The sequence below is a fragment of the Haliaeetus albicilla genome, chromosome 7 (genome assembly GCF_947461875.1).
Source record: "Haliaeetus albicilla chromosome 7, bHalAlb1.1, whole genome shotgun sequence".
In the NCBI taxonomy this organism is placed as follows: Eukaryota; Metazoa; Chordata; class Aves; order Accipitriformes; family Accipitridae; genus Haliaeetus; species Haliaeetus albicilla.
The window spans coordinates 43,029,981-43,053,272 of NC_091489.1; the positions used below are offsets into that span (position 1 = coordinate 43,029,981).

At 42.2% G+C, this 23,292-nt stretch overlaps 1 protein-coding gene across 3 annotated transcripts in view; it reads left to right on the forward strand.

Moving 5' to 3' along the window:
- The first annotated feature begins 17,480 nt into the window (after positions 1-17,480).
- Positions 17,481-23,292, forward strand: part of GRAMD1B (GRAM domain containing 1B) — a 143,160-nt gene continuing 137,348 nt past the window's right edge. The window contains exon 1 of one of the 3 annotated variants that reach the window (XM_069788112.1): positions 17,481-17,726. The gene's annotated coding sequence lies outside the window, so the exon portion shown is untranslated. The remainder of the gene's footprint in view (positions 17,727-23,292) is intronic. The other 2 variants (XM_069788110.1, XM_069788103.1) reach the window with 2 other exon arrangements.

Consider the following 23,292-nt stretch of genomic DNA (forward strand, 5'->3'; position numbering starts at 1 on the left):
CACTCAGAGCTATGCACATTGACATCAGATGCTCTACAAATGCAGAACGGATATTGTCTCTGACTTTTTTTTCTTTCTCGGTGTTGGGCTAAGGGAAAACTCGGCCTTCAAAAAGCCACTGTGTTTCAAGAAAATGCAGTTTCCAACTTCAAAGCTCGGGGTTTTTTTATTTGACTATTGGTTAATGGATTGTGAAATAATGAATTTCCAGGCTCTTATTCTTTTAGTAACGATGCCACCTAGTGGGCTTGATCGGTAGGAAGGGCGGTGGGCTCTGCGAAACGGGGGCCAGTTGGACTGGACAGGGCTGGAAACGAGGGAGCAGAGCATGTATCCAGTGCTTTGGAAAGGCTGGTATTATTTCCCTTTGTCAATGTTCTGCTTATTTCCCTTACCATTATACAGCCTTACCTAGCAACAATTTTCTTAACAATTACTTTTTGCACTTAATTACTTAGTTGCTATCTGGTTACTTTCAGCTTCTTGCTGCTGTAGCAAGAGAAGGCCTATTTGGTGGATTTTAATTTGCAGTTTTAAAAGCAGTGGGTAGTAACTTTGAATTTCTGGACATCTCTATCAAACACATATCAAAGAAATATAGTGCCAACAGCTCATTCATTGGAAATTTTAGGAACTTGTACTTCCTGAACACTGTTCCTTTACTCAAAATTTCCAAGGGCTTAGCTCACAGGTTGGTTAATGTACTTAAATCCCCCACCCATCTGAGATAGATGAGGCATGGAGAAGTAGCTTCCTAAAAGTTCTTGGTACTTCTAATACCTGGGGCTGTCCTGTAACCCTTCCACTTAACAATATTGCTGAGGTGCCTTTGAAGAATGAGATCACTTGATTTTCTGTGCTGTTCTCAAGTCCTAAAAAAAGAAAGAAAAAAAAAAATCCTTTTGTGAAAAGAGTTGATACACCTTTCTTCCTAGTGAAACATCTGGCACGTTTTCAAAGGCAAAGGGTGGTACAGAGAACACTTGGACTCTTCAGCCTGCAGCATCAACAAAAATAGTTGTTATTACATGCTGTGATATCTTGTGACAGTAATGGACAGAAGAAAACACTTTCGTTAACAGCAGAGCACAGGGCAGTTGTATGGATTTGTTCTACTCATTTGCTGGAGGAAAAAAGGAATCCTTCTCCCCACTGTGAGTAGGTCTCCTTAATTTTTGTAAAGAAAAAAAAGATTTGAAAAATCCTCTAACTTCATAAAATGACTGTCTGTCTTGTTAAAGACTCCCAGTGTTTTGCATGCTGGCAGAACTCTTTACTGTTTGGGCTCAAGCCATGGGTCTCATGTCAGAGTTAATATGTACAATGGCTTGAAAGTGGTGGATCCCATCCATGAAAGGAACAACGTGTACTCTTTCCTGTCATTTTCAAGGGGAAGTGATTAGAAAAGGGGGCTTAGCTGAGAGGCTTTGGCTAACAAAGAGCCACATGGGTTTGAGCCATGTGGGTGACTAACCTGGTCGTTCACACCTAGTCCTGAACTGGAGTGGGCTACATGTCTCCAACCACTCAGCTGATACACGGCAACTTGTTACATGTCAGTAACTGAGAAACTCGTCATCTACCCCAGCCCCTGAGCATTGATAAGCTTCAATACTGTGGCAACAGTATAGGCATCACCTCATCTTTCCACCAATATTCCTTATCTTTCTTTGGTTTGTTAGGAATCCAGCCATGCATCACTGGGGATGAACCTCTTGTGTGCTGGGTATGTGACATTTAGACAGTTTTTGCAAGCTGAATCTATGTGGTTCTCCTACAAGATGTCAGTAGTAACCTGTATATTTCTGTGTGCTAACTATGTTCTTGGTGTAAAAGCTAACCAAAAGAGTTTGTGGCCTGAAAAATTTGTGTACACATACCACTATTTTGATCTTTTCCTTAGAATTCTGTTTTTTTTTCCATTGTTTCACTGTAGAACAACCTGGTTCTGAAAGGGAAAATAGATGCTAAAATGTTGCATTTTTAACTAAATCTTTTAGAATATCACAAAGAATCCCCTTAAATGTAGAGGGTTGGGAGGAAAAAATAGAAATGCCTGCTTATTAGTTCATGCTGCCATTGAAATACTAGATTTCTCTGTCACAAGGAACAAGTGTGTGTGAAAGGAGCTCGTGGGTTGCCTGCAAACCAGAAACATCCCTTCTGTTTCCGTCTCGTAACAAGCATTCCTGGGGGAGACTGCCAACAGTTTTTACATGTTAGCAATGATTATCTTGATACACAGAATAAGCACTGCCTGACAAGGATTTGGGCCCATCAGAAAACATACTTAGCATAGAAACTACAAATGCTAAGGGGATGTGAAGGTATGAAGTAAAAGAAAACAGAGGAGGCTAGCTGGCTGGGAGGTGTTTGCTCTGGTTTGAAGCTGGAGCCTCTGTTCGAATGTAGCCCTTCTCAGCAGGGCTTGGAAGCCTCACTTGACTGCTTTGTGAAATGACTTTCCTTTTGTTCTTAGCTCTCAGTCACAAATGCTCTGGGAAGCGTAGATCACTTCAGTCCAGTAGACGAAAAGGTGAAAAATGAGTTTCAGTAGAGCTCAGAGCCTGAGTAACAGGACATCTAATTTTGCCTTATCCAGGTGTCTGCCTCTTGGGTTTGCAGCTGTATGAACATTCTGAAGGTATGCATCAGTGCTGCAACTGTCAGAGGCAACAAACCGCCTGCTGGCTCTTCATTCCTGTGTTGGGATGAAGCATCACCAGAGCCTGAGGCCTGCCCTGTGTCCCAGCAGATGGAGCCCTCGCTGAGCCTTTCCATTTTCAGTTACTGCTGCATCTGCTAAACACTCCCTGGTCTGCAAAAAGCCTGGAAACAGTTGCAAAGCAAGGGTTAGTGGGGTAAGGAGGAAAGGGCAGTAGTTGAAGCTTATTTCTTTGCATGAAAGATCCAGAAGATGAAGAAATTGCTACACAGAACAACCAGAGATAAAAGAAATTGCCCTGGTAAACCCCTTGCACTTAAAGTCTTGAAAAAACTGAAGCAGTTTTGATCAGAGCCTAGTGCTTCATGCCTGCTAGGAATTTAGGGAGGAGGATGCAGTAGGTTGGATCATGATCTAACAACAGTTTATTAAGTCTACTCATGTCATACCACATTAAAGTTTAAATATGTTTCTCCCCAGGCCTCCAGAGAAACTTAATGCCTTTCCCTCATGCTTTTATCTTTCTGTTACTTGTACTTCAGTTACAAGTATGCTCTTTTGCTGCTTTCCACAGTAAATTTTTCTAGGTCATGATTTTTATCTGGCAGTGGAAGTTAAGCATGGTTAGCCTAGGTTAACATTTGAATAAAGAGTTTTAAATAAAACCCATGAAGTCTGAGGAGAGATTATTTATGCTGGATATCTTCCATGTTACATCGGTGGGCAATGTACTAGCTGAGATACATTTGTGGTGTGAAAGAGTGAGGTCCTGATGGTGTATGCTTATTGGTATTAAATAGCATGTGGTACTTCTGTCTGAAGTTATTTTTGGCTTTATTTCAAAGTGGATAGTATCTTGTCATCTTGGTTACTCCATCAAAAGGAAATATTGCCTGATGACTCTTACAGTTCTACAGTGTTTCAGTGACCTGCACTGGTGGCTGCTTTCCACAGCAGCTTAAAAGACTTTTTGTTAGGAGTGATATATATATATATATATATATATATATATATGTAAAATGTGCTCGTAAATGCTCCAGGGAACATTGGTTATTTTGGTGCCAAATGTCAGGGTTTGCACTCTGAAGCAAATTGCTTGGTCATGTACGCTGGCAAACCCAGAATGGTCTGCAGGTATGTCTACTCATAGAATGGCCATTTCCCGTACACGTACATTTTGGTGGGCACTAACAGGAATATAGTAAAACAGACTGTATAGAAAACAGATGGCTGCTTCAGCTGTTCACGGATGTCACAGCAATGGCCTAGTAATGTTCTTTGTAAATACCCGTGTATGCTTTTATCTGTTATTGGATGCTAAGAAAATCCCTGAAGGGCAAAATGAGGAGCCAGGACTTGTGCGATTAACAAGATTTCATGCAATCATTTGCTTTTTGGGCGAAAGTCCTTTGTGTAAGACTAGCTGGGAAGGCTGCTATTTAGCATAAGAGGAAAGCAAATTCAAGCTGGAAGGTGCTTATTAGGCAATGCTAATTAAGAGCTAGTCTGGATGTGTTGTGTGTTGCTGGTGGACATTTTACCATGGAAAGGAATTTCATGCAAGTGCATGTATGCAAATATGTCTTCTGAATTGCTTAACATAAGAAGGATTCGAGAGGCATGGTTTTTGTGCTTTAGGCTACATAGTAAGGCGTAAGAGGGCATATAAGGACTGTGGATTCTCCTGTATGACAGAAGCACACTTGAGAACTTAATTAGGGCAGAGATGTCTAAAATGAGGGATGTGGTAGAGAGTACACTGATGGTACAGGGTGTTGGGGGAAGAAGTGTGACACTGTTAAAGAAGCATCGCCAGGGGTTTTGTACGAAATAGCGTCTGAGTTTGCTAATCTACTTTCCTCAGTGTCATAAGTGCCAGAATGTCAGCTTCATAAAAGTGGTAGTCAGCAAAAGGCTTGCATCGCTGAAACAGATGAACAGAAGCTCTCTCTGATGGGCACTACCATTACAATTTTCCACTTGACCTCAAGAAAGGTCTTTCAAGGGTAAATGGTTGAAAATGGTGTCTGACTCTTGTCACTTGGAATATCTTGAAAGACTTCACTTTGAACTCCCCTGAGGTACTGTATTAATCCCCTAGGCCAGAGAGTTCAACAGTAGGGTGCATAAATCTATTCCTATTATCATTTAGCGTGTAGGAGCCATAACTATGGACAAGGAGTCTGTTTATCTAGGTGTTGTATAAACACTGAACAAAAGAGAGTTCCTGCCCTACTGAGTATACTGCATGCAAATTAAGTCAATTACTGAAAGGTTAAAATAACTCTAGCAATTGCTGGCATGCTGCAAAGAGGCTAGGCCCTACCACATCCTGTTCACTGGAATTTTGTGGTTGACATCTGAGCAGCTTGTCCAGGCTGAAAGACACAGAAGGCTAGGGAAAAAAATGCTGGAGTTCCTCTTTTTGAGGACAATGTTTTTTTTCTCAAAAGGGAAAGTTTCTGCTCCTTTGCAAGGGAGTAAAATTATCCTTCCCATTAGAGCTTTTAAATCTTCCCTGAGGAGCTGTGGGAAGGGTGGTCAGCCTACTTAAAAACCAAGGTGTGCTGGAATACTCCTTAGTGAAGAGACTATGCTTATAGTGCTAGTCTCTTTTCCTGAATGGATGAAAGCAGTGGCGCAAAAGCTGGAGCTTTGTCAAGTAAAGCCAGAATTTGTAAAGGGCTTTGACGTCTGTAGTTGAGCAGTGGTATTCATTTATGAAGATAGTGTAGGTAGTGTGAGTTAAGATGTTAAGCAAATATTTCATGCGGGAATGCACGCATGCCCGCACAATGGTGCAAGTCTGTATGTATAGTGTCATGCTCTTGTGTTAAGTGGTATGCTGCCGCCTTTAATACTCCCTTCTCTGTTCTGCTAGCTTCTGGTACTCAGACCTGAAATCTGACTTCTCAGTTGTCAGTGGTGTCCTGCTGGCATGCCTAGAGAGCAAATGATTTATAGGAATTGGTGTTTTCAGTAGCAATCAGTCTGCCTTTCAAGTGGATAGCAATTCAAGCTGCACTTTGAAAATGTTGATTGAACATGGAAGGAAGCATATATTCTTGATGGAAATAAGGAAGTCAAAGGCTTGCTCTGAAACTAGGTGGTTTGTAAGGTTAGCATGAAAAAGCACACCAACTTCTGCAGCCCAGGGCATGAGGAACCACTTTTCAGGCTGGAAAACTACAGACTTGAGCACAACTGAGATGAATTAGAGCACCCCTTAGATGCGGAGTGAGGTGTGAGTCCAGATACATACTTTACAAAGCAGCTTTTCTTGACCAAAGTGGAGGTCACAGTGAGTGAGGCCTGCAATGGCCAGGTGGTCTGAAAACAAAGGGGGGATTTGTAGGTGAAGTGGTGCTGAACTTGGATTTACACTGACCTTGTCACCTGAATGCAATCCCAAAATACTTTGTGGAAGCATCTTGAGACTTAAGCGCAGTGACAGCTACCTCTGGGTGGCAGCTTCTGAATGCAGTGTGGCTATGCCACCTGACAGTTCAGGATGGGAAATTCTGTGTGTGTCTCCCTGGGAAATAACACAAACTACTTCTTGTGTGGTAACTGTATGTCCTGGCGGAGGTCTCTAGCTCAATTATAGCTTTTAAGGTAACATGTTGGTATGCTAAGGACAGCTCTTCCTGCCCCAACACCCTTTTGTAGGCAATGTCTCTCTCTTGCCTCCCAGTTTTGTACAGCACAATGTTGCGGCTTATGTAGCAAAGTTCATGCTTTTTTTCCAGTCTATGTAAATCAACTTAGATAAGGCATGGATTCACTAAAGGAGACTAGAAGGGCTGAAGCCTGTGACAGAAAATTGTCAAGGTAGTGCATATTCTTACTTCACATGATGTGATAGCAGTTCTTCCCCCACTCAGACTGGGGAACGCACCTGGCACTGCCTTAAATAAAATAGGAAATGTAGCCTCTGGGAATGCACTGGATGTGGTTGTGTAATAAAGCCTCACAGGGAAAAACTGCAGCAGGAACATGAGTCTGGATAATACCAGCAAAAAGAATTCACCCTTCTATATTTGATAGAAACCCTGTAGCTATGAAAAAATGGTTTGGCATGAAGGTCCGTGGTCATATGAAGGTCCATAATTTGCCATAGTACTAGAAACAGTGATTGTTCCAGTCTGGCAGACCTGCTACTGCCATAACCTCTCAGTAGTCAAAGTAATGTGCTGCTGGCCTTGCCTGGCACATTCTGACCCCCACGGCTCACAGTCTCCTACTAGTTCTCCTTCTACGTACTGGAGACTGGCTGAAGACATCTACTTTTAATTCTGGGAAACACGTTTTTATGCTTACTGCTATCCAACCTGTTGTTAACCAGGGAGCTGTTCTGTATCTCACAAAGCACAAATCCTGAAGGAAGGACATGCTAAAAAAGTGAATCGCAGCAAGAATTCCTAGGGGAACAACTCCATCTTTTCTCTCTGTCTCTACAGACAGCCCACACTTGTGTTCTTTAGAGCATTTCACCTTAGAAAATGGTCTTGGTAAAAGATCAATGTGACCCAAGTGTACATACAAGTACTGCTAATGGAGCCTAAAAATACAATTGAAGTAGGGGGTAAATAAAAAGTTGCTAGCATATCTTGTGTGGCTTTTTTGGTTTAGGTTTTATTTGTTGCACTGAAGGGGAATATTGGCAAATGCCACCACATTTTTTTCCCCTCCCCTAGGCTGTTTGCTGATAGATATTGCACAGAATGATTGCTATGAATATTTTACTGTTTAACAGGCTAAAATATGTTACCACAGGAAACTATGAAATATTAATACTTTCTATTTGGTGAACAATATGTACATAATCTAAGCCTTTGATCAGAGGTGTTCAGATAATCTGGATCTAGGTAATGGAATAATGAATCTGTATGTGACTGGAGGGAACTATGTATGCCAGAATTCTCCAGCCCTTGTATTCAGACAGGCAAGAGGTTTCCCTCTATCAATGCTTGCATGTAAGGACTTGTCTCTTTTATCTGGTTAGGAGAATCCTCAGATTTCATATCAACTTTTCTCTGTTACTGAAATAATCTAATCTTTACCCCTAGAAGAGGTAAATTTGCTGTTACACTGGACTGTTTTTTACCTGGTGTATTGTGTTAAGACATGACTAGCGCTTTTTGACTTTCCATAGAACTAAGGCTAGCATGCCTCTTTTTTTTTGGTTAATAAGTTTAAAAGTTCAGTCAAGAATAGTGAAGATTTTTTTTTTCTTTTCCTAGTATGTCTTGGGGATGTTTGCAACAACAGCAACAGGTTCATTCATTTGACAATAGGTATAAAATTTTCTGCCAAGGCAGCTTGTGTGTAAGACTACACAAAGCAGAACTGAGAGACAGGAAAGCTTATTCAACAATTTTTATTCACTGTGTTCTCCTTGTAATTTAAGGGCAGTTTTACAAACTGTGTTCCTAGGGAGAGTTACAAGTGAGGCCCCAAGGATCTGTAGTAGCATACTACTTGCTTTACCCCAGAAAGGGTCCTTTACCAGAGAAGAAAGGAAAAGTCAAGCTGTAAAGAAATGAGGGTCAGAAAGGAACCTGTCATCCTGTGTTTCAGCTTGCCAAAACTTAACTGATACTACTGAGAAATACCAGTGGGACTGGTTGTTGCTTCACATAGCAGTGTCCTCAATCTACCTCTAGCTGTGAAAGGTGGGGGGGGGGGCCTTGCTTTATAGAAGCAAGCTGTATTTTGCTATTCATTTGAGTCTACTGGAATAATTGGAAAGCTCATACTATCACCACAACAATGTGGGGTGACAAAAGGTATGACAGGGTAGCCTCTTGCTAGGATAAAAGGCATATATGCTGCATGTTGTTTTAGCTGGGTTCATTTGCATACCAGGCACATGAGAAATTATTGCCTGTATCTTGAAACCCTTGATAATTGGCAGGTGCTTGATGAGGGTTTGGGCTCCATGACTAGAATCACCTCTCTTTGTCCAGCCTTCTGTTCTCTGGTTTAGTCTTAATTCTCTCTGCATCAATGGAAGGAAGTATTAGAGAAGGAACTTTGTCTTTTTTTTTTAAAGCAGGAACTTTTCCCTACCCTTCTAAAGGGAAAGAAAAAGGAACAGTGGCATATTAGCTCTGTTCTAGTCCCTGGCTGGACACAGCTCTATTACTACTTAAATGAATTGCAGGAAGTAAAAAGCCCATAGCAACATGATCAAGCAGTTAAAGGAAGGTATTAAGAATTCAGCTGAACTCTATTTCTGACTCTGACAAGGCTCCCCAGGTGGCACACAGCAAGTCACTTAACTTAAATCTAGCTTACAGCAACCTTTCCCTAAAAATGATTCCTCATCGGACCCTTCCCAGTGGCAATAGCAGCTCTGACTTAAATAAGAAACAGGTCTATATGAATACTTGTGTTTGCTAATCTTGCAAGGCTACCAGTCTCCTCTGCAGGTGCTCTGAGGGCCTTGGAAAGGCGCTTGTGGAACTGCAGGCTCGGAGGGAAAATGGTATAAAGCAAGCCTTTTTCCTCACTTGTATCTTGGGTAGGCTAGGCTGGTATTCACTTGAAGTTAGTTTAGTATCTAAGGATGCAATGTGGCAGCAAAGGCAACACCCCCAAAACAGGGAAGGTTCTTCATTTGGTAGATATTCACCTAGTGCAATGGGGAATTCAAACAAAAGAACCTTAGCTACTGAAAAATGCCACGAGAGTGCCTGAGCAAAGGCATTAGCATTTGCAATCAACACACCTGCTGGAAACCTCCCCCCAAAATGCTCCTCATAGGAACAGTCGGTAGGGTTTTGTGTAAGATGGCAAGAGAAGTGTTGCAGGTGCCCAGCCTGGCAAGAACATGTCCTGCCAGAGATGCTGAAGCAGAGGGCTGCAGGACTGCAATGCTCTGCTCCCCTGACCTGTGTGTCGAGACAGTCATTGCCTGAGGAAAAATCTGGCTGCGAGGTGACAAAAGGCTGAGGGAGGGGGTTGGTTCTGAAGTCTTTCACCCCCCCTGCCCTCAGCAGGGAGCCTGGGTGCAGCTGTGGGGCCTGGGCTCCCTCGGAGCTGAGGGGACTCACCTGAGGGGATGAAGGCTCCCCGGGGGTCCCGCAGTCCAGTGTGTCCCCCCCTCTGTGTGGCAGTGCCTCTCTGGGAACTGGGTAACTTTATTCCATTTTGTAGGATGAGGGCTGGGGAGCAGCCCCTCAGGGGCAGCCCGGGGGTGGGGTGGCAGGTGGGCTCAGCTTCTGGAAGGTTCTGCCTGTGTCGGGTGACCCTCAGAGCCCGGCGGGGGAGAGGAGCCTCCTCTGACGGCTGGTAACGGTCACCTCCTTCGATTTCAGGGGTAACTGTGCAGAATGCAATACCGTATAAACAGGTAACTTTTTTTCTTCTTTTTATTTTTTTTTTTCCTGTCTGAATCCATCCTGTGTGCTGAGGCCCAGGAGTGTCTGCCATGCTGTCTGGGGGTGAAAGTCCCCCAGGGTCTGGGGCGGGGGGGGGGGGGGTGTTGGAGGGCTGACTGCTGAGGCTGTGGCTTTTCTGTGTTTAAAAAAAAATAAATTTAAAAAATGAGGGGATAAAGAAGACTTTAGGACACTTGCTTTTGGGGGGTCAGGAAGCCTGGGTTCAAGTCTCCAGTTCTGTTGAATCCAGTGACTCATCTATGATTGCTACAATTCTTGCTTTCTTAGTGTCCTAGTGACCTCTCAATTGTCTCTGCTGCTATAAAGAGTATCTGTGATTGGTGGCTGGCTTTTTCCTGTCCAAAAAAGCAGGACTGTGAAGTGAAGTTGTACCTGTAGGCTTCTGAGAAGGGGTAGGTCCTTGAAAAATGAGAATTGTTCGAGTGCCTGAGGTGTCTGATCTGCTGTGTGTCTGTTGTTCCCTTCACCTCAGGCTTGGTGATGTAAGTCTCTGTATGGGGAGGAGAGACTAGGAGAAAGGACTTCCTTGCAGTTATACCTTATGATTAAGGGTTGGCCTTGACCAGTAGGGTTTAAGGGGATTTTTTTGTCTCAGCCCTGTTGTCACATTGCAGGTGGGCCCCTTTTTCTGCCTAGGCTTCTGGAAACTGTCTAGATGCTGATACAAAACCTGGAGCAGGTGCTGTAAATCTGAGTTTAAGTGTTCTGAGTACAAATGCTGTAATCTGAGCCAAATATTTCATTCTAGGTTTTGAATTGTATTAATTCCTTACATGATTTTTCTCCTTTCCTAACCTCATGGTTATTGGTGGATTTAATAGCAATAACTGGGCTTTTTTTGTTAATCTGTGGAACTTGAATTTGCTCGACAGCTGCAGAGTTCCTTCTGGGCAGATAAAGGCAAGTACTTGCAGTAAGTGACTTAAAGAGGTTCTTCTGAAGGAAGAATGGATTAGCCTTGAAAGAAAGGGTTTTTTCTTTATCACATGCTCTGTATGTATCTGCATGTTTAAAAAGTTTTTTTACTGAAACAGTACAGTAGAGGGACATGAAAATGATGAGCCGTTGTTACAATATTGCAAATCCCCAAATATTACTGGTGCTAAAGTAATCAATCTTCTGGTGACTCTGCTAGAACCTCAGTTATAATACCTTAGTTGGTGCTCTTGGTCTATAATTTGGGTAATAAAAACAGATGCCACAGTCAAATCCAAACAACTCTTTGCTTTCTAGTTAAGGTGCAAAAATTTTTAAGTTAGATTTGTGAATATCTGGAGTAGGCATGCTTAAATAACTTAAAAATATTATAATCAGCTGTTTCAGTGACTAGATTGAAGAGGTGGGAGCAGCTGTGACCTTATTGCTGCATTCTTTCAACTTCACTGTGTGAAGTGAAAGTTTAGTACCTTCTCTGTAGGGTTAAGAAACTCCCTTGGTTTGTGTAGGTATCAACCCCCCTGTTTTTAGGGTGGTCATGCTGAAGCTCTAGGCACCTGATAGTTCTTGTTGCCTAAGCACATGTCTTGGAGTTTAAGGCATAATGAGTTTTCAAGTGTGGTGGCTTGGGGTTTGGCATCTCTATGTAAACCAGTGACAATCAATAGTATTCTGTGCTCCCAGGGTCAGTCTGGGGAATGTTTATTGTAGTTAGTTCTATTCCAGAAAGACTAGGAAAGTTTGAGTTTTGAAGGCAGATGCTCTCCCCATATGCTCAATGCAATTACCTTTCTGGTATCACATTGGAAGCTTTCTCATTAGATTATTTTGAAGAGGAACTGTTTTGCTGTTTAGCAGGAATGATACCCTTGATATACTGGTGATTTTTCACTTGCTTTGCTGTTCTCTTTGCTGCTTTAAAGATCTTCTCAAAGAATGTTTTGTGTGTGGAAGTGCTAGAAAGAAGGGGAAATTGAAGAGCTAAATTTGGACAATGCATCTGTTTGTGTGGAATGTTTTTGGTATGGAGCAAACATTGTGAATATGCTAAATGACTTTAATAAAACAGCCTCAAGCCCTGTTTTTTTCCCTGAAGGCCTGCCCCAGTGGTGGAGAGCTGTATTAATCTTGCATTTATTATTAAACACCCTGTCCTTGAAAGAAGCCTTGAGGCCAGTTTTCCTCATGAACTTTTATATCTCTGGTATTTATTGTCTACCGCTGCCTGTCTGTCTCTAATCTATCGGCTTTATGCTTATCTTGGCTTTGATGGCAATAACCACTCGGATGGGAGGGGAAAGGAGTATAGGGAAGATGTCATGACTCTTCTGTGTCTGGTTTCTGGCCTTTAAAGCAAAAGTCGCTGGTTGTGGCCATTACTCTGGCAAATGACTTGGATTCTAGCCCAAGAGGGCGCAGCTCCTAACTCTGCCCTAAGGTTAGCAGCTGGTATTTATGCACTCCCTGAAATGCACAATGAGCTTCTATAAGGTTTTTTACTGTTCACGAACGGTGTCGGGGGCTGAAAGTGGGTAAGTTAGCCATGTAACAATTTCAAAAAGGGCCATGTCGGACAGCCTGTCAAGGACTTGATTGTCTTAATATGTTTGTTTCTTCTCCTTATCGAAGTGTTATGGATTGCAACAGAAAGTGATAGTTTAAAAGTTTCGCTGATGTGTAGTTCTGCTAGAATTCTGCGAAATACAAGATACGGAGTCATTTTACAGCATGCAAGAGCTAGATAATAGGTTTATTTCCTGAGAAAAGGAAGCTCAAAGCTATTGCATTCTTTGCTGCCAGGTTTGTTTTGCCCACCCATGTTGTTGGGGCGCTAGGGCTTTTGAGACTATACCTTTTTTGCATCCAATTACTCATCTGTGCTTTTTTGTTATTTTAAGTGCATGGTCTGAAGTAAACACAAGTTAAGAGTAGGATGTGTTGGTTCACTGAAGAAATTCAGCCACCTACAGTTGAGCATTTCTACCATGAGTATTCAATTGGAGAAAAGATGCATCTGTTAAAAGTATTTTTCAAATCTGGCCTGACCTCCATAACCTGAGGAATGTCTAGTTCTTCTGGTGTAAATGGCATGTAGACCAAGAACTCATGAAAATGGTTCAGAGTAACTTAATACTTGTGTTTTCAAGTTCTCTGCAGTCTACATGGGCTTTAATTTCTCTGCTTTAGCACTCACAGGTACTAAGATGGCTTTTATTTTCTGAATTGCTTGATGTCTTTGTTTGAAACTAGATTTGGCTATATGAAAAAAAAAAAAGGAAGGAAGGAATTTAGGTCAAAGCCTAGGACCTGCTTCTTTGATAGAAGCACTGTATCTCAGAAAAAGAACCCGTTTCCTGAAGGAACTCCTTTTATGTTTGTATAGTATTTATTAGTTGACAAATTGCAAATGCAACCTTGCGATCAGCTGACCAATCTTTTTTTTCTGGTAAGGGTGTTTGAATAGTTTAAACTTACATAATGTGGGCTAGCAAACAGTGAGCTTTTTGCTGAAACATTTTCTAAGAGATGTATGGGAGTTCATTGTTCTTTCCAAAGAGAGAAGGTGAATCCATCTTTGGCGGTGCCATTTCACATTAGCCTCTCCCAAACACTGGATTACATATTCTATCAATCTCCAGTGGGGAACAATCCTGCAGAATGCCCAAGGGAACTGAATAGATGTCTAGTGACCTCTTAAATCATATGAAGTCACTCAGATCCCATGCTCCAGCTGCTTTATGCAACACCAGAAGCTGCTCAATTTCTTCTTGAATTTCCTGTCTTTAAGTAGTCTGCTTTCCTTTCTCCTTCTTCCAGTTCACTGGTTAACTGGTTTGCATTCAAATTTATGGGTGGTGGGAGGGGGAATAAATTCCACTGTTCTATTTTCTCTTGGAATGGAAGGGCCAAATTTCACTTTCCTTCAGGTCTCCCCTAAGGACTTGCAAATGAAGAATGAGGTCTTTTTTGGCTTTTCTTTCTAATTGGCAGCTGAAAAAGTAAAAGCTAGTCAGAGCAGTTCCTAGCTGGATGGAGCCAATTGGAGTTGTGAATGATTTAGGAGTTGTACTTGCAGTGCTGAGCTTCCAGCTGCTTTCTCTACTTGGTTCAGGACAGAAACGAACATGTGGTCCTAAACTAATGCTGTCTGCAAAAAGCAAAGCAATGGGATAACTGAAGGAGATCTCCAGTGCGGATAGGGTTTTGGTCCTAAGTTCTAATCCCATGCCTGCCCATCTTCTTCTTTTCTTTCTCTTTACGGGATGGTGTACTTCTGCTTTGAAGGGGTACTACTGTAATGTTTTGAAAGCAGGGAAGACTACATAAGTGCGAAGTCTAGTTCTGTGGTTAATTTCTCTAGGAGAGGTGCTGTCTGTGCCTGCTGGAGTGGGGGGACACACACACGACAACTGTATTTGTGTAGTAAAAAAGCAGCATTTGACTGATTTTTGTCAGAAACCCAATGTCTGGCAAAAATGAAATACTGTTTTTACCCTTGAGTAAAGTCTTAGCAGAAGATTTCGTATTTGGGGGAATAAATAGAAACCTGTTGTGCAGTCAGACTTAATCCCATGTCTAGGTGGGCTATTTTAAGTGGTTTATTTCTTGTTTGTAAAACTGCTTTTCTTTTGCTGCTTATCAATATCCACAAGTCTTTGAGGTCAAATTCCATTCTCAGAAGCACTGGGTTAGCTTTGTGCTGACTCCCTGCTTGCAGAAGGGAGATTAGAGCCTGTGGGAGGTAAAATGGTAGAGTTGGCTGCAGGGGCACAAATCTTTTCTCTTCCCAAGGGAACAGATTTAGATCTGAAAATAGGCAGGTGGAAACCTCATGTCCTGTTGCATAATTACTGTAAGCACAGGAAGCATGCTTTTCGGTAGTATTACCGTATTTTTTACCTTTTAAAAACTCACCATCTCAGCTCCTATGGAAATCCCTGTGTCACTTTTGTCATTTTAAGAATATTTTAAGCTGTGCCTTGACAGGTCTGTCTTCAAGGATGCTTTGCTGAGCCATCAGGGGATGCATGAAGGAGTAGGCTTTTAGAAAGGGTCAGCTTTGCTTTTTATAGATGAGCACTCAAAACAAGAGAGATGAAGATAACCTTAACATAACAACTTGTTTGAGTAAGGGCTGTATTTGAATAATGGCTGTATCTCTGTAAACTTTGGCTTCTGGGCACAGAATTTTTTTTCTTCCAGTCTGGGTAGACTAACCCAAGACACTGATTACAATGTGAAGTTTGCAGTATGTCTGCATGGTCTCTTGCAGACAGACCAGTGCTCATTTTACTTGTGCTGTCAGCCTACAGAGCACAGTGAACAGTGCTTTACTTGGGGATACCTGGTTAGCTGACGAGCAGTGGCTTTTGGTTCTGTGCTTGCTTGTATATAGTAAGGAATGTAGGCAAAACAGTTTCCTCAGTAAAAGGTCAAGGGATGGGGTGATATTTTGTGGACTGCTAGTGCTTTATGCTGTGATGGGCTTAAACACTGGCTGTGCTCCCAAGAGAAGGCAAACTTGCAGGAAGAAGTTCTTTGAGCAAATCTTCCTGCTGAATGTCTAGAGAAAAGCAGTTAACTGAAGTTGTTGCGAGGTGGCCGTGTTGCTTGTTAACTGCTACCATGTATATAAATGTTGCTACAACCCAGTGGTAATCATAGTAGTGGTGCGTCTTAGCATGTATAATGCTGCTATTCTGTATTAGATCAGAACAATGTACAAGTTGTACCCTCTGTGAAGAGAGACTTTCCTACTGGGAATTAGGGGGAGACTGTCTCTTCCGCTTGAAGGAATTGGGAGATGTCAGTTTTTGCTTTTACTTGCTCTGTACATGCTACTGTGTACATGAGCCAAGTACTCTAGCAGCACAGTGTGGGTCATGCTGAATAGGCTAATGCACCCTGCTGCTCTGTCTCTGTTTAGATTGCATCTGCTATCCAAGACAACCTGGATATCTGTACTGCAGTGTAGACAAACCTTTAGTCCCTGACTGTGGCTTTGTCTGGCTGCTGCGATGCTCCTTTATGCTTGATAAGGTTGTTCTCTAGAAGACTACTTGCTCTTTGGCTACAGTCTTTCACATCCTTGCAAAATGTGATTGCACCCAGTCACGTGCCCTCACAGGTGTTAAAGAACAAACACAAGTTTGCCAATGTCTGACTTAAAACTATGATAGGAAGGCTGAGGTTTGTGTTGAGAACAAATGGTATAGAAGCAGCCCTGAATTAGACTGTCTTGGGTGGGGGAAGGGTGTTGGAGATGCCTGGGGTTTGTTTTGTGGAGGTTTTTGGTAATCTGCTGCCTACATCATGTGCTCGAAGCTACATTTTGTTTCTCTGACCACGGTCTATTTGCAGTATGTGTTTGGTTCTGACTAAATGTCTTTGAAATGTGCTGCTGCTTTCAGTTTTTTCTTTCTCTAATTAGGGTGGGTCACGTCAACCTACTAAAAACCAGTCCACCAGCTTTCTCTGACATGCATTGTACAAGTCATTCTGTCCCCTGAGACTTGTCAACCACAGAATGGTATCTAGTGTTTCTGTCAGAACTGGAAGTCTTAGGTGCTGTACTGAGCTGTGGTAAAAAGTAGGCCCAGATATCAGTCTCAGGCTACGTGATGGATTTTGACTTGATTGCAGTTAATGCAATCTTGGTGTCCAAATCCCTGGGGCATGTTTTTAAGGAAGGAAAACTTAGTCTGTGGTCACTGAATTAAGACAATGTACAAAAGCAATGTAATCATGGTCAGGAAGAGAGGATCACATCAAAGCTGTGAGCTTTTTTTGACAGAGAGGAGTGGTATTCTCTACTCAAAGTGGCTTAATGCTGAACAAACCTGATTACCCATTAACCTGCTCTAGCTTAGTACGTGTGTCTTCTGTATATCACTCTGGTCTGGTATATATAATCCTAGTGCCCTAACCTCTCTGACTCTGGGAATAAATACTTAAACTCCCCAAGAACTGTATTCTTGCTGCAGATGGTGGGGACAGATGCACAAAACCTCTGACTCTCTCTAAATCCGTCTGTAAATGGAGGAAGTATAAATATTTGGACCACTCCACTGTAGGATTCAAGCGGCTTTCTTTCCACCTCCAGTACTGTGTGTTTGGTAACAGTGTGGGATTCAGTAGGCACCTCTTTCCATAGCAGACCCTTGCTCTGCTGATAATGGGTTTTGTTTGTACCTTCCACACCTGAAGCTCTTTTTTTTGGGGGGTGGTGGGGGGTGGTGGTGGTGTTGGTTTGGCAGCTTCTTGTCATTGCTTTAAATCTCTCTTTTAGATTATGTTGCAAAACTCCACCTGATGCTGAAGAGGGGTTTCACAAGGAGTGGCTCCGGGGGGATGGATTGGGAAGCCCAGGGAAAGGAAGACGCCTTGAGAGAGCTCCTGCGTCCTGCCCTGCAGCCAGAAGAGGGTTAACACGGCGCACAGCTCCTGTGCAGGCAGCGTGTGCACTTGGCAGCGAGAGATGTGCTACAGCGTGAGAGGAGTGGAGCAGCAGCTCTCTCTTCGCTTTGCCGGCTGTCAGACTGACCTTCCATCTCCGGAGCTGGTGTCCGGCTGGCACTGAAGGGTCCCCGCCTCCCAAGCCTGCATCCAGCCTCTCCGGAATGGGATCTTCCCCTCTTGGCACGGCGGCGTCTGACCCGGGCGTGCTGCTGTGAGGCGCTGGCTGGCTGATGAATGAGTGTCCCTCCAAGCAGAGCCAGGTAAGACAGCCTTACTCTTGTTCCCCTTCCAGCCGGGAGTCGGTGGCAGTGCTGTAGGCACTGGGTTTTGATGGTCGGTGGGAAGCCAGGCAGATACATGACGGCGCTTGTCTCTTAGCATGGAATAAAAAGTACAAGTCTTTGAGGACACTGTTGTACTGTCCTCTCTGGAGGTGTCTAAGAGGGGACTTTCATCGTCTTGTCAGCTATGTTCCCTATTTGAAGCACTGAAGTTACTGCAAGTCAATAGTAAAGCTATTAACATGGACTGTTGAAAAGGCTGTGATGGGAAAGATCAGCTTGTGTTTTTGGAGGGATAAGAAATTCTGTTACTCTTCACTTGTTTGATTTCACAGGATTTAAATGTCTTTGAGACAGGTCTTTTAGACTCACAGTATTAAAATACTACACACCATGCAAGAATAGAAGGCATGTGTCTTTTCACACAGGAAGGATGCTGTGTTCAAATAACTGTATACATAATAACATAGTATTTTGTGGACCTCCTGGACGTTGCAAAACACTTGTGCAGACAGTGCTTCAATTTTAAAAACAAGCTTTTTGCTCTGTTCTCATAGCTGCTAATTCAGTGGGTTTTTTCCTCTAATTTCTTAGTTGTTGTTTTTTTGTGTTTTTTTTTTTTTAAAGAGCTTTTAGCTCTGTCAACACATTCCTGGCTTGCACACTTAAGCGATTGCCTTGGAAATAGCATGCTAAATGTGAGTTAGCAGGCTACTGAACACAGCATGTTAGTCTAGCCTTCTCATTTGAGTTGTCAGAAAAGCTATTGCAACAAATTAATATCAGTCTGACCACACTTTTCATAGCTAGCTGTCTATGTGCTTTTAGGATGAACTTAAACAAGGCTCCTGAATGTCTTACATAATTTGTACATATACACCTATACATATGGCAGGAGGCATCACTTAGTGCAGTAAAAGAACAGACTTGCCAGAAATCCTTGGCTGGAGCATGGGCTGAGCTAGGCAAGGATTTTGACCACACATTGATTATTCTGTGAATACACTCAGCTCATAAAATGTATATGCACCTAATCTTATTAATAGTGATCCTTCTCAGAAGCAGGCATTAGGCCTTAAATAAAAGATGACACTGTTAATCTTGGTTGTTAGCTGGTTGTGATTCTCTGAATGTTTGATAGAGAACATTTATAAACTGTTAGCCCTGTATGTTTACATGTATAGAGTGAATGCAGATATGGCAAACTTCATAAGCCACTACAATTCTGATACAAATGTCAAACAGAAAGAAAAAAGCAGGTGAAAGCTTGACTTAAGGTCTCGGAAGCATTCCCCCTGTTTTTTTGTTTAGTCTTCTCCACAGCTACTTAGTGTCCTGTTGCTTATAGCAATTGCAAGCATGTAAACTGAAATGAAAGAATACTATGGTTTGCGACCAGAGCTGATCTGCTTGTCTTTCATTTATCTAATAACAAAATGTTGCATCATGTGATATAAAATTCATTGTGCTTGTGTGCATGTTTCATGAAAATGTGCTGAAGCAAATAGGGGAAAAGAAATTTAAGGTCTGTATGGAGAGATCAGGTGCTGTTACCATTGTCTGCTTTTGAACTTTCCCATATAAGAAGCCTGAAACAACTGGGTAAATGTTAAATAAGAGATTTGTTACAGAATTATGACTTTTCATATATTAAAGAATGACTGTGATTTGGATCTTGCTTTATCTGGATTAGATGACCTCTGAATCGTTCTTGTTTCTTTTCCTTTGCAAACCATATTCAGTGAATACCAGTGACAAGACTGGAGCTCAGGTCTTGGAAAACCAAAAGCTTAAGGCTTGAAGCTCCTGTTGCCTTTTTATTCCTTAAGCGTGGAAGCAGGGGAGTGAATACTTCAATCTTTGGCCTCTCCTGGAAAGAACATGGTCTCTTAGCACTTTATAGCATCAGTTTTCTTTTGTGAATGTAGGTGTTTATTACTAAAATTCATCTGGCAATTTATCAATTACTTGCTAGGAAGCCAAAGATCAAGGACTCCTAGGCAAAAGAATCTTAGGGGGGAGCACAATTAGAACACTGCCTTAACGATGCTCTTGAGGGTCAGCAGCAGCTAAGAATGTGCACTACTTAAGTACAAAATATTGCTGCAGGTAACATTCCCTGGCTACCTTGGAATAATCCATGTGTGCTGAAGAAATGTCTGGTAGAGTTTCTCCATTTTTGAGATGGCCCTTGCTATGGAAAAGGGAGAACCCTGTTGTCAGCCATTAGCACTGTTACCCTGGGGCAACAACAGTCAACTGCATCTGCCATTGGACCTTAGCCCGTGTCCCAGCTGTGAAACTGAGTGCTAGTGAAGTCTTGGGAGAGATGGTGGTATAAATCATTGGGCTAAGAGGAAAAGGGAGGCCTGCACAATGGCATAGAAATGTCTGTATGTGACAGCAGTGGGGAGAAGAACCTTGAAGAGAGGTGGGAAATGGTAAACTTCTTGGGAGTGTACAGGCTTTAAGTCACCCCTCCCCCCCTTCAAACACCATGCCTTACTGTTGGCTTAAAGTGTCTCTTATTTAAATTTCACAAAGGAAAGTATTCTTATTCAGTTGAGAAGCAAGAGTGTATTTTTGACCTCGATGATCGGTACAAGCTGGAATATGTACCATGTATAACAAATGATTTCTGGAATGAAGAGGTATTTATGGAAAGGCTGTGTGTGCTGCCAAAGGGCAGAAGATGCATGATTCTGATTACCTTGCATCTTGAAAATATTCTGAATCTTGGAGGAGACTGTCATTCCCAGGAAGAAAATGAAGCAAGTAAAGCGTAACACCTGACAGGGAATAATCTTATTGTGTGTTTGGCTAAACTTTCTATGAAGTTTCCATTTATAAAAGACAAAGAATTTATAGTTGGCTGTCTGGGAGATACTATGCTTGTAGTTAGACTGTAATGTGCCTATATCAGAGATGAATTTGAGCAGTGAGTTTGAGAACTTGTTCAATTCTACATAGAACTACTGTTAACTATTTCTAAAGCATCTGTTGCTCTTTAATTACATGAATGCCTTCTAAATGTCTTATTTCATGTAACTATGACTATTCACACTCAATTCTTTGCTTGTTTGGGTTTTTTTTTTTTTTTGCAAACAGACTTCTAAAGCCAAGCTTTTCTCTTGACCCAAATTTGATTTATACCATAAAGGATGAGGTCCTGGAGGTCTGGGCTCTTGGTTAAGGATGAATCAAATTGATTTGGGGATGAGCAGTGACTTGAAACATCAATAGTAAAAGGCACTGTAGGACAAGAGAAGGGACAAAGCATAGCCTTACCTGACCTAAGGATCGCAGTCATATTTTGATGTGCTTTCATGGCATGTTTTATTTTTTTGATCCAAAAAATGAAATTGCCGATTATAACACTGTATCTTTGGCAATGTGTTTGTCTGGCCTGCCTGTGGTTAGCATGTTCTTTTAGTGCATTGTGATTAATAAATGCTTCTATAAGCATTGCTCTTGTGTGTTGCAGAGCAAGGTACCGCCCCCCTTTCCCTATTGTCACATTTGTCATGCATGCTGCAGTTGTGTGAACCTGTGAGCTGTGTATATATTCTCCTGATACTGCGTATTGATGCTCACTTGCCCTATGCACTTCATGTCTGTCCCAAGCTACTTAATGCAAAGGGTTGTGGTACACAAGTTTATTAGTAGTCTATTCTGGAAATACAGAGATCTCGGGTCTCGGAACAGAGTTGCATACTGCAATAAGTTTCTATGGTAATGAAATGCAAATCACTCTCCTGTGCTTCCATGCTCTGATAAGTCTTTATTGGGGAGACAGGTGCAGGGTGAAGTTAAAGGCATAGTTTCAGTTTTCTAGTCTCTGAAATAACTAACTTCCTTACAGGAGATGAAGTTAGACAATATGCAATTTCAACTGGATCAGGTGTGCATATTGTGCATTTCATTGCATTTCATATGTACAAATTAACAAGTATGAAACTAACTGTCCCTGGTCTTTTGAAGGCCTTGGGTTTGTCTGCAGTCTAGCTATTCATGAAAGGCAGGATCAAGCCTGCTGTTCTTGGATGGCAGATGAGCAATAAGATCTATGTTTTCAAACTTCTATTTAAAGATATAATGACAGGTTGGTTAGAGAGCTAGCATAGGATGCTTGGAGGCTTGAGTTCTGTCCCTGCTCCATTGTAGACTTCTGGAGGGGACAGTAAGTATGTCATTTAAGGTCAGCCATTTTATGGGTATGCTGGTGTTGATTTTGTTGGTATCTGAGTGTTGAAATACTGTTGAATGAGTGTGAGCTGTGCTGGCCCTCGGCCTCTGGCAAGGAGGATGCCAGCATCACCCTAGAGGATGTTGTAAAATGATAAATACAGAAGAAATAGAAAAATGCTCTATAGCTGTAATGGGAACCAGATGAACAACTTAACCAATAGACTAGAGTTGTTATTGCTTCTAGACTAGCACTACAGTTTTTCCTTTCCTCTGCTGTCCTCCAGACTGCTTAGGTTTGCTTCTTTCAGACACAGTCTCTTCTCTTGCTTGCGGTAACTATACCAATGACTGCCTCCATGACCTCATGTGTCCTGGACCCTTTAACTTAGCTTTAAATACTTTGAGAGCACTTGCTATGCCATTCCCATGTCTGGTTATGGGATTTGGTTTGAAAACTTGATGTGAAACAAAATGGTAGCCCTGTTGTCTGTGGCAGAGCCTGCTGATGTTGTTCAATTTCAGAGAATCACTCTGTTTCTGTTGTTTGTCAGCCTTGCACAGCAGTGCTGTGGATTTGTAAACATTTCCCTGCTGCTGTGGGGTGCTATGCTAATATTGCTGTGGGGTTTCTTGAGCCACTGAAGATGTATGCTGTATAATCAAAATGTGGCATTCTACCACTATAAGATTGCCAAAATATGGGTGGTGTCCTATGTAGTACCTCCTGTCTCTAAACCAAGAATAGATGTCGTGCTTTTCGGCTGTACTGTTCTGCAGCCTATCTAGTTCCTGTTGATCCACAGTCTTATTTCTGTTATCAGCTTTATGCTATTTCCAGCACTTCTCTCACATGCCTACATCTTTCTGCATCCTTTTCTACCCTCTCCTCTTCCCTTGGGTGTTTGGCAAGATGGACAGCAAGGAATTGGGCTTGTATGAGGATGATGATACTTTGCTTTCTAAAATAGTTTAAAATGGAGTGACTCCTGTAAGGGATTGAAAATGTCATGTTTCTGGCCATGTGTCTGTATCTGCTGCTGGCAAGGAAGAATGTGGGGGTGGGGATGGAGGTGTTTCAGATCAGGCTGTAGACCATCTTGCCTCTTTTGCAGATGAGGCAGGAGTAATAGAGGAGAATGACCATGCTGTGTTCTAGCCTTGTAGCTCCCAAGTTTTGTGCTGTAGTGTGTTAGGCTTTTCTACAACATAGACCCAAATTCCGAACAGTTGCCCTGCATTTCTTCCACCACCTCTTCCTTGTGAGACGAGTGGATCGTAGTGCTACTTGTGTCCTATGCGTACTACGTTGGAAGGAAGAGGGATTGGAAATGCTATTTGGAGATAATTATGACTGTCT